The sequence below is a fragment of the Protopterus annectens genome, chromosome 7.part0 (genome assembly GCF_019279795.1).
Source record: "Protopterus annectens isolate FY-2018-M chromosome 7.part0, PAN1.0, whole genome shotgun sequence".
NCBI lineage: Eukaryota > Metazoa > Chordata > Ceratodontiformes > Protopteridae > Protopterus > Protopterus annectens.
In genome coordinates, this window is record NC_056739.1 from 490,044,916 (window position 1) to 490,054,741 (window position 9,826).

A 9,826-nucleotide genomic window follows, 5' to 3' on the forward strand; every position below is an offset into this window, starting at 1 on the left:
ACGGAGAAAGCAAGATCTCCGTTGCTTTTTTTACTGTTTCGCTATGTTAAATGGGTTTAACATAGAGAGACAGCTTTAAAATAAGCAACGGAGATGTCCGTTGCTTATTTTAAAACTGTCTCGCTATGTTAAACCCATTTAACATAGAGAAACAGTAAAAAAAGCAACGGAGATCTTGCTTTCTCCGTTGCTTTTTTTTTAAAACCTGTCTCGCTATGTTAAATGGGTTTAGCATAGCGAGACAGCTTTAAAATAAGCAATGGAGATCTCCGTTGCTTATTTTAAAGCTGTCTCGCTATGTTAAACCCATTTAACATAGCGAGACAGTGTTTTAAAAGTAGAGTTATACTAATGGAAAAAAGTCCGGGCGACCGGACCTTTTTCCATTAGTATAACTCAATTTACAATGTGCACGCTGGCCAATCAGTGTGCACGTTTTGGGGGGGTCATGGTATAATATAGCAATAACCCACGCTTGGGTGTGGGTAATGCTGGATTTACCCATGGTTGGCGTGGTTTGGTCCCGAGGGCGAAGCCCGAGGAACCAAACAAAGCCAACCGTGGGTAAATACAGCATTACCCACACCCAGAAGTGGGTTATTGCTATTATACCATGACATTATTTAAGAAAAGAAACTATTACTTTTCTTAAATAATGGCATAGTATAATGCCTGTTTACTGCCCTTCCGCAGATGTCTGGCATCCACGGCAGTTCTGATGTACTGCGCGCCTGCGCAGTACATCAGAGCTGTGGGCAAAAGCAATGGAGAAAGCAAGATCTCCGTTGCTTTTTTTTTTTACTGTTTCACTATGTTAAATGGGTTTAACATAGCGAGACAGCTTTAAAATAAGCAACGGAGATGTCCGTTGCTTATTTTAATTGACTCACTATGTTAAACCCATTTAACATAGAGAAACAGTAAAAAAAGCAACGGAGATCTTGCTTTCTTTGTTGCTTTTTTTTAAAAACCTGTCTCGCCATGTTAAATGGGTTTAGCATAGCGAGACAGCTTTAAAATAAGCAATGGAGATCTCCGTTGCTTATTTTAAAGCTGTCTCGCTATGTTAAACCCATTTAACATAGCGAGACAGTGTTTTAAAAGTAGAGTTATACTAATGGAAAAAAGTCCGGGCGACCGGACCTTTTCTATTAGTATAACTCGATTTACAATGTGCACGCTGGCCAATCAGCGTGCACGTTTTGGGGGGGTCATGGTATAATATAGCAATAACCCACGCCTGGGTGTGGGTAATGCTGGATTTACCCACGGTTGGCATGGTTTGGTCCTGAGGCGGCCCGAGGATCAAACAAAGCCAACCGTGGGTAAATACAGCATTACCCACACCAGAAGTGGGTTATTGCTATTATACCATGACATTATTTAAGAAAAGAAACTATTACTTTTCTTAAATAATGGCATAGTATAATGCCTGTTTACTGCCCTTCCGCAGATGTCTGGCATCCGCGGCAGTTCTGATGTACTGCGCGCCTGCGCAGTACATCAGAGTTGAGCAAAAGCAACGGAGAAAGCAAGATCTCCGTTGCTTTTTTACTGTTTTGCTATGTTAAATGGGTTTAACATAGCGAGACAGCTTTAAAATAAGCAACGGAGATGTCCGTTGCTTATTTTAAAACTGTCTCGCTATGTTAAACCCATTTAACATAGAGAAACAGTAAAAAGCAACGGAGATCTTGCTTTCTCCGTTGCTTTTTTTTTTAAAACCTGTCTTGCTATGTTAAATGGGTTTAGCATAGCGAGACAGCTTTAAAATAAGCAACGGAGATCTCCGTTGCTTATTTTAAAGCTGTTTCGCTATGTTAAACCCATTTAACATAGTGAGACAGTGTTTTAAAAGTAGAGTTATACTAATGGAAAAAAGTCCGGGCGACCGGACCTTTTTCCATTAGTATAACTCGATTTACAATGTGCACGCTGGCCAATCAGCGTGCACGTTTTGGGGGGGGTCATGGTATAATATGAAATACAGCTCACCTATGTAGACACGATTAATGACATTAACAACAATAAAAGACCAGAGATAATGGTAAAGGTAAAAGGTAATGAGTCAACATGTGAGTATGCTGATACGGTTGGGTGCTTATGTCAACATACTGACAACTGACATTTACAAAAAAAAGACAATAACTCAAGTAGCAAAAACTAAGTACTGGAATGTATGCCTGCGACTTAGCCAAACCTTTCCTAGTGAAAGGCTGTTTTGAAGCAGAAGCAAAGATGAATGAAAAAAAAAGTAAAGCCACTTTAATATATTTGATTGATGGGGTCATATCTTCATATCTCTTCATCTATGCTGCAATAAAGTCATTTGAGGTAAGGCAAATACTGAAGAATGTAATAAATTGATAATATGTTAAGTGGATATAATTTCTTTTCTATGGCATTAGAATTCTGAAGAACCAGGTCTAGTAATCTGTAGATCCTAATGTAACACGTAGCCAATTATAACAGGGTATACTACCTTTACACATCAGAAAAAAGGTAGAGGAAAAACATGAACAGCTAATAAAATATGGACATGGTTGAAACGATATCCAATCATTCTCCTTAGTTCTCATTCACAGTTGTATCCCCAAAACCAAGTAAGTATGTAGAAGCTAGGCTCTACATTACACAGGGGCAGCAAATAAAGAGAGACAGAGAGATAGGTGGAGAGAGAAGGTGTGCGTGTGTGTGTGTGTGTGTGTGTGTGTGTGTGTGTGTGTGTGTGTGTGTGTGTGTGTGTGTGTGTGTGTGTGTGTGTTGGTGTTGGTGGGGGGACCTAATACCGGTTGCAGTTTATATAAGTGAACTAAGTGAAGTAAAGGTAGTTAAGAAGTTGGACATGAGATCAGCTTGAGGTTCTCACAGAAAACTGAAGCATTATTAGTTTTTACACCATACCTTAATAATTTTTTTCACAACCATAATACATTATGTAGCTACATTTAACTCACATGGTGTGATTACCACAGATTCCATTGTTAACTACTGACTTTAAGGGTTTTCTTCCCTTTTATATAATCTCTGGTTTCTTGGACTTGGGTTTGTTATTTTTCTTTTCTTTTTTTATTTTTCATTGATTGTCATTTGCCATCCTCCAGATGAGTACAACTGTTCATTTAGTTTCCTCTTTTTTTCTCTGTTCCCCTGGAGTATCTGTCCTTTTGTTCATCAAGTGTTATCTTCAGAAAAGGAGGCACTTCATGTGCTTTTCAGCCCTTCACCAGAGCCACTTATAAATTAAACAGAAGCGTTACTAGGATTGATACGCTTTGTGTATGTTGATCAGAAGCTTTACTGATGGTAAGGTTATATATGTCCTCTACCCTAGCAGCACCTCAGTTTGGAGTCATGATCATGCAAAAAAAATAGTTTTGTTTGACAAAACCACCCTCTGGTAAATCTGTGTTGCCTCAAGCCATGCATGTCTGGTATTATCCCCTCCTGCAGCACCATGGAAGATACTACTGAAATATAACTTTCTACCAAATTTGTCAGGCTCCTCAGAATTTTTCTTGACCAGGTGACTACCACTACTTTCAGAATGATTGTATGATGGACCCATTCTCCAGGCAAACTGGGGTCAAGTAGGGGTGGCATTGCTCCATCCTTGTTGTTCTTAGCAGTCATCATAGTCCTCACCAAGAACTGCCTTTTCACTAGAATTAACAAAAAGTGCAGAATAGCTGGAATGTTGTTCTGAATTCTGAGTCCATTTTTAAGGCATCTGTTATTGAAGTATAGTATGCTTGTAACACTACTATTGTTACACACGCGCACGCACACACACACACACACACACACACACACACACACACACACACACACACACACACACACACACACAACATATATTTGCAGAAGCTGACTAATGTCTGGACCCTGAAGTAGCTTTAAGAAGGTCAATTTTTCAGGGCTTTGCAAGCACTCTTTCACAATTCACTGTTCAGGGATATCCTCTGAAGACAATTGAACATTTCCCTATGTTGGTATCCATCTCTCCCTAACAGCAAATATAGACAGTATGAGATATTACAGCATCCATGTTATTATTGCTTTGGAACCTCTTCAAAAACTGTGATCTACAAAAGGATACCAAAGTACAAGTACACCGTTGTTTTGTAATCTCTACTCTTATTTAGGCATGTGTAACCCTTACAACATAGAAGTATCATCTAAAGAATCCTGAGAGATTCAAAAATGATGTCTTCCCAAGTTTCTATATGCCATGGAGGAAGAAAAGTACAGTAGTGTAACTGTTCCTACTGAGGTCAGTGTCACTAACACTGAGACCCTAATCCAGAAATATCAGTTCTACTGAACTTTATATTCTCTTTGCATGTCCCTTACTCAGCTTCTACAATGGAATCTATACTCCCAGCTCAGTCATAGTCAGAGATACTATGGTTTTAAAAAATATCTTTAAATGCAACAAAAACAAATATCAAGAAAATATATATGGACATCATGAAATAGGAAATTCTGGCCATCAATTAATCTTGGTGATGCCACCTCCAGTGATCATTTGTTAACAGTGAAGAGAAATGCTTTTCATTCAAAACTGGAAATTGAGAGTGTAGGAAGGAGAGGAAAAGAAACTGAGATGAACAGGCACTAGGCATCTCTCTCTCACTTGGAAATGTCTGCTATTTTTACAAATGGATCTGTTGATGTTCATTCTCATTGCTGCAGTAGACCTTTGGCAATATGGGTTGTTTCTTGCCTGGTGTCAGATTCACAGAGTTGTCTCTCTCTCTCCTGCACCTTCACTCTGACTGCTGACTGGTCAGCTCCTTGGAGAGAAATCAGCAGTGAAAGTGGAAGCAGTTCTGAGGTCTCACAGGAGCAGTGGTCAGCCTTAAAAAAATAATTTCTTTTATATACACAGGGGAACTCTTCCACACAGCTGCTATATTTAAGTTAGTGACTAAAAGCTGCATTTTTCCTGTTAAGAAATTTGGTATTTTATTCACATATTGGACATTTCCTATCAGGGATTGCAATTTTGGACTAAGAGCTTATTTTCTAGATTGAGAACTATTTTGGTGTTAAAAGTATATCGCTTATATAAACAATGTATTTGGGTGAAGTTAAGGCTCTGGAAGTATTTACATGGGGCAGAAGATGTTTATAATATTTTTAGTGATTGTGTGCACTTTGTAACAATTTACCTGTTATTTTTTTTTCTTGGGGCACAGTAGTGTTCATTTATTTCTGATAGGATTTTTTTGTGTGATATTTATATTTTTGCACAAAAGGGGACTATGTGGGGAGTTTGTGTGTGTGTGCTTGTGAACACTTGCGTGACAACTTACCTTCTAATTGACTCATTATTGCACTGCTTACAGGCATTCCGACCTCCTCCTGAGCTGCAGCATGGATATTTACTTTGGTCCTGCTAATTCTTGAAGCTCTGTACCTAACAAAAAGAAACAATACAATAAAGAGCCCTTGTTACCACCACTAGCTCAGGCACTGCTTCAGTAAGCCTGTAGTGACCAACTGTTGTTCTGCAGACCACTGACTGCTTCTCCAGGTTCCTCTGTTGTAGTCCTTTCAGCCACCATGGACTGGGGGTTAGCCTTGTTCTCTTCAGCTGTTTCAGTGTCCCATTTTGGCATGTGAGAACCAACTTCTTTGAGTCAAGGAAATATTCAAGGGGATGCTTTTTGGGGTAGTTGGGGAACTAGATTTCTTGACAGGACTGAAGTATCACCTCCAAATTGGTCTTCTAGGGTGTTACCTGCAAAGAAAATTCAGAAGGTTAGACTTTGTTCGTCTGAAGACATGGTGTGTGCGTTCGTAAAGTTGATTTTCTTATCTTAGCCAGGTAATTATTAAAGGCTGTTAATCCTGGTGCTCACAATCCTTACTTGAGGAAATGTCAGTAAAGAAATTCCTGAGGAAGTTTTATTAGAGGATTCTGACAGAGACAGAGACAGGGCTTCTTCTGCTGTAGATTCCCAAGCCCATAACTTTGATTCTGAGGAAACTTGGTCTCTGCCTCCTTTGGAGGAATTTTCTTTCTTTCTCTCAGGCTATTTCCAGGATGAATGTGGCATTTGTGTGGTGACAGGTACATGTTTCCCCTGAGTTCAGGAGATATTATGATATATTACAAGTGGATATACTTCATTGTATATCCCTCCCTTCCATTTTGGGTGGATGTGTTTATTGCTGTCTATACTAATCCTGACTCTCAGCCTTCAGTCCCCAAGAAGCAAATAGACTGTATAAAGTTTCTCGGAGTAACACATTTTTCTTTTGTCATCTTTGATCAGATCCAGCTGAGATATCTAACTCTTCGCCAGCTGGCAATAGACTGTTGGTCAATAATACCCCTTTCCCAGTGGACAAAGAAGGTGAGGTATTAGACATATTTGGTAAGAAACTTTTATTTATTTATGTATTTACGTATTGATTGATTATCTTTTGTTTACTGGGAAAGTCCAACTGATTACTAATCACATTTTCAGCACAGGCCCGAGTAGAAAAGCTCCACATAACATACATATTTATAATGAACAACAAAACAAATTAAACATTTTAAGCATTACTTTGCAGTTAGTATTGAGACAATTAGTAAAGACATTTAACATATACTTTAAAAGTTATATTATTTTACATAAGTCAATGACATGTTAACATGTAATAGCTGGAGATACAAGAGCAATGACAATATGCATGGGTTCAGTATATGTATATTGACATTAATGATGTAGGATGTCACAAGAGCAGGAACAGAAAATGGAGGAGGAGGAAGGGTATAAGCAGAAATAACCAAGAAAAAAACATAAGTAGAAAAACTTCTGATAGTGGAGAGATGAAGAAAACAGTAGATAGGCAAGATGATGAGGTGGGTGAGGAGGAGATATTAGTAGGAGAGGATTACTAATACAGAATAGTTGGAGGAGCAGTGTTCTTCTTCCACTTTAGCTTATAGCATTCTTAACGACCAGACTCATATGTGGAAAGTTATTCTGTTTTGTGCAGATAGTTTGTTTGAGGGACTACTCCACCTCACTTCCTTTAGAGGATAGAGCCTTTCTGAATCCTATTGCTTTTAATATTTCTCAAGAATCTAGACATCTTTTGAAGAGTGTGTATGATTATGCAGATGCTGTGTCTAGGACCACTGCTACTGCTACAGTTTCAAGGAGATATGCCTGGGTACATGACCAAACATTTGCTGATAAAAGTAAAATCTGAAGTTCTGAGTTCTACATTAAATAAGAAGGTTTTGTTTGGCCTACCTGCTACTCAGATCCTAAAACAATTTGATGAAAGAGGGAAGTTAATTAAGGGAATGTCTTAAGATTTTCAAGTCTCCCTTTTACAAATCTCCAAATCTTCTTTTCCTTAAAAAACAAAACAAACAAAAAAATAAATAAATAAAAACAAGCAATTCTAACAACTCGTGGCAAGCACACAGTAAAAAAGAGATGACAGGAGGGGGAGCAACAAGAAACAAGGATCTTTTCCAAATAAAGGGACAATCAAATACTTCAGAATGACACTGTCAGAATTCTATTCCCCATTCCCTCCCCTCCTGCCCATATCTCTCAAAATCTGTCTCAGAAACTGTCTCTTTACATTCCCCTTTGGCAATAGATTATTTCAAATTCTTGTGTGCTAAAAGTGGTTCAGAATGGTTAAGTTGGCATTGGATACAAATACCTCCTTTTGGGGGAATCCCTTCCCATCTTTTGAACCAAACAGAGTCATTTTCCTCAGGTTCTTTGAAACTTACCACCCTAGGAGTCATAGAACTAGTGCCTTTAAATCAAAGGGGCAAAGCCTTCTCTTCCTGAATGTATCTGGTACCAAAGAAAAGAGCTTTCATGGAAACTAGTTCTACATCTTTTCCTACCTCAATCTGTATGGAAAGTACCAAAATTCAAAATGATGACTATTTAGTCTCTGTTACCTCTCATTCCTACTTTGTGTTTCACAGTAGTATTAGACCTAAACAATACTCATCACATTCCTATAGCCACAGGCTTCAAAGAAATTTCTCAGATTCTCTATATCTGGATTATATTCAGTTCCTGCATTACCCTTTGGGTTATCTACTGCACTGATGGAGACAGCAGACAGCTTTAAATGCAGGTCTCCCCTTTTCTCCTCAGAACCCCAAGTCAGTCTGAAACTAGAAATACCTCAGATTTTGTTTGGGAAACAGTTTATATTAGGGTAAAGGTGCAAGGCATGTGGGACACCTCAGACATACCAACGTACATAAATGTCAAAGATCTATTGGGTGTGTTTCTTCCATACCTAGAAATCTCTTCATCATTTATGGTCTCCTGGACCTCTACAGGTGATTAAAGACAATGCCACAGTGATTTGGCACATAAACAAGCAGGGAGGCACCAGGTTGTACCCTTTGTGGAGTCTGGCTATGATGGCTTCAGCAATAGCTCTACATCATTATATATCTTTTGAAGCATCTTATATTTTATTAGAGAAAATATAGTGGCAGACAAGTTGAATGAGGGGGTCTTCAGAGAGTTGATCCAGTTGTAGAGAATATCTCAACTAGATCTGTTTGCCACCTTTCAAAATAGACAACTGAACAAATTCTGCTCTGGGGATCCTTGCTAGCAAGCCTAGAAAACAGATGCATTTTAATTCCCATGGTTGGGAATGTTTATTTATGCATTCCACCCTTTCCACTGATATCCAGGGTAGTTTTGAAGGTTCATAAGCACTTTCCAGAAATCATTGTCATGACTCCGTTTTGTCCCGGGCAGCATTAGTTCTACATTCGTATGTAACTACTGGCCAAGAACAGTTACCACAAGTTTTCTCACAGACTAGACCTATTTAAAAAGGACAAAGGGAGTTTGATTCACTTCATTGTCAAACACCTTTAACTAACTGCCTGAATGATTTAAGTTTGATTAATTTAGGCACCTCTTTCATGAGGGTGTACAGCAGCTACTAAACGAGACATGAAAATCTGCTAGTAGAAAATCTTATATTGACAAGTAGAAAAGATGTTCTAGTTTAGCCAATAAAACAGGGTTTTGTGAGGGATTATGTACCACTGGTTCTGAAAATATTTTGTGAGTTACTTTCCTATGAACTTATTTCTCTATCATGATACATTTTGCTGCCATTTCAACATGCCTACCCATGGATCCTCCCCTTTCTTCTCTGTTTTTGGTAAAACAGTTTTAGAAGGGAAGTTCACATCTTAGGCCTCCTAGAAAGCAGGCAATTCCTTCCTAGGATCTTAACCTTGTACTAGAAAAGTTGACATCTGCAAGAAGAGTATCCGAGTTTAAAGCTCTCATGGTGGGTGAACTGTATCTGGTCCTCCATAGAAATATGCTGTCATTAAGAACAGGTCCCTCTTTTATGTCCAAAATTGTTTAATTACTTTGAATCAAGCCATCAATATCCCTATGTTTTATCCAGATACTCTGAACCAGTAAAAAAATGGGGTTGGCATAAAGGTTAAGATGTTTATCTCACAGGCAAGGGGTGCAGGGTTTTATTCTCACTAAGGGAAAATTGGCTAGGTTTAAAATATTCCACAAGGGCAGCTAGCCCAATATTAACTATGAACCTAAAAGCATTCTACAAGTCCTGGATGTGCATAGACAGCTCAGGTATTGATTAGCTGTTTATTTTTTAAGGTGGGACAAAGAAGGGACAACCTGTGTCAAAACAAATTATTTCAAGGTGGTTGTCCTCAGCTATATTGCTCTTTGTTGTACCCATCAATAGTAAATCAGTTACAAGCAGTATGATTGTACAGTTTACTAGAACCTTGGCATATATGATGGCATATTGGAAAAGGGTGGACTCTAGACGC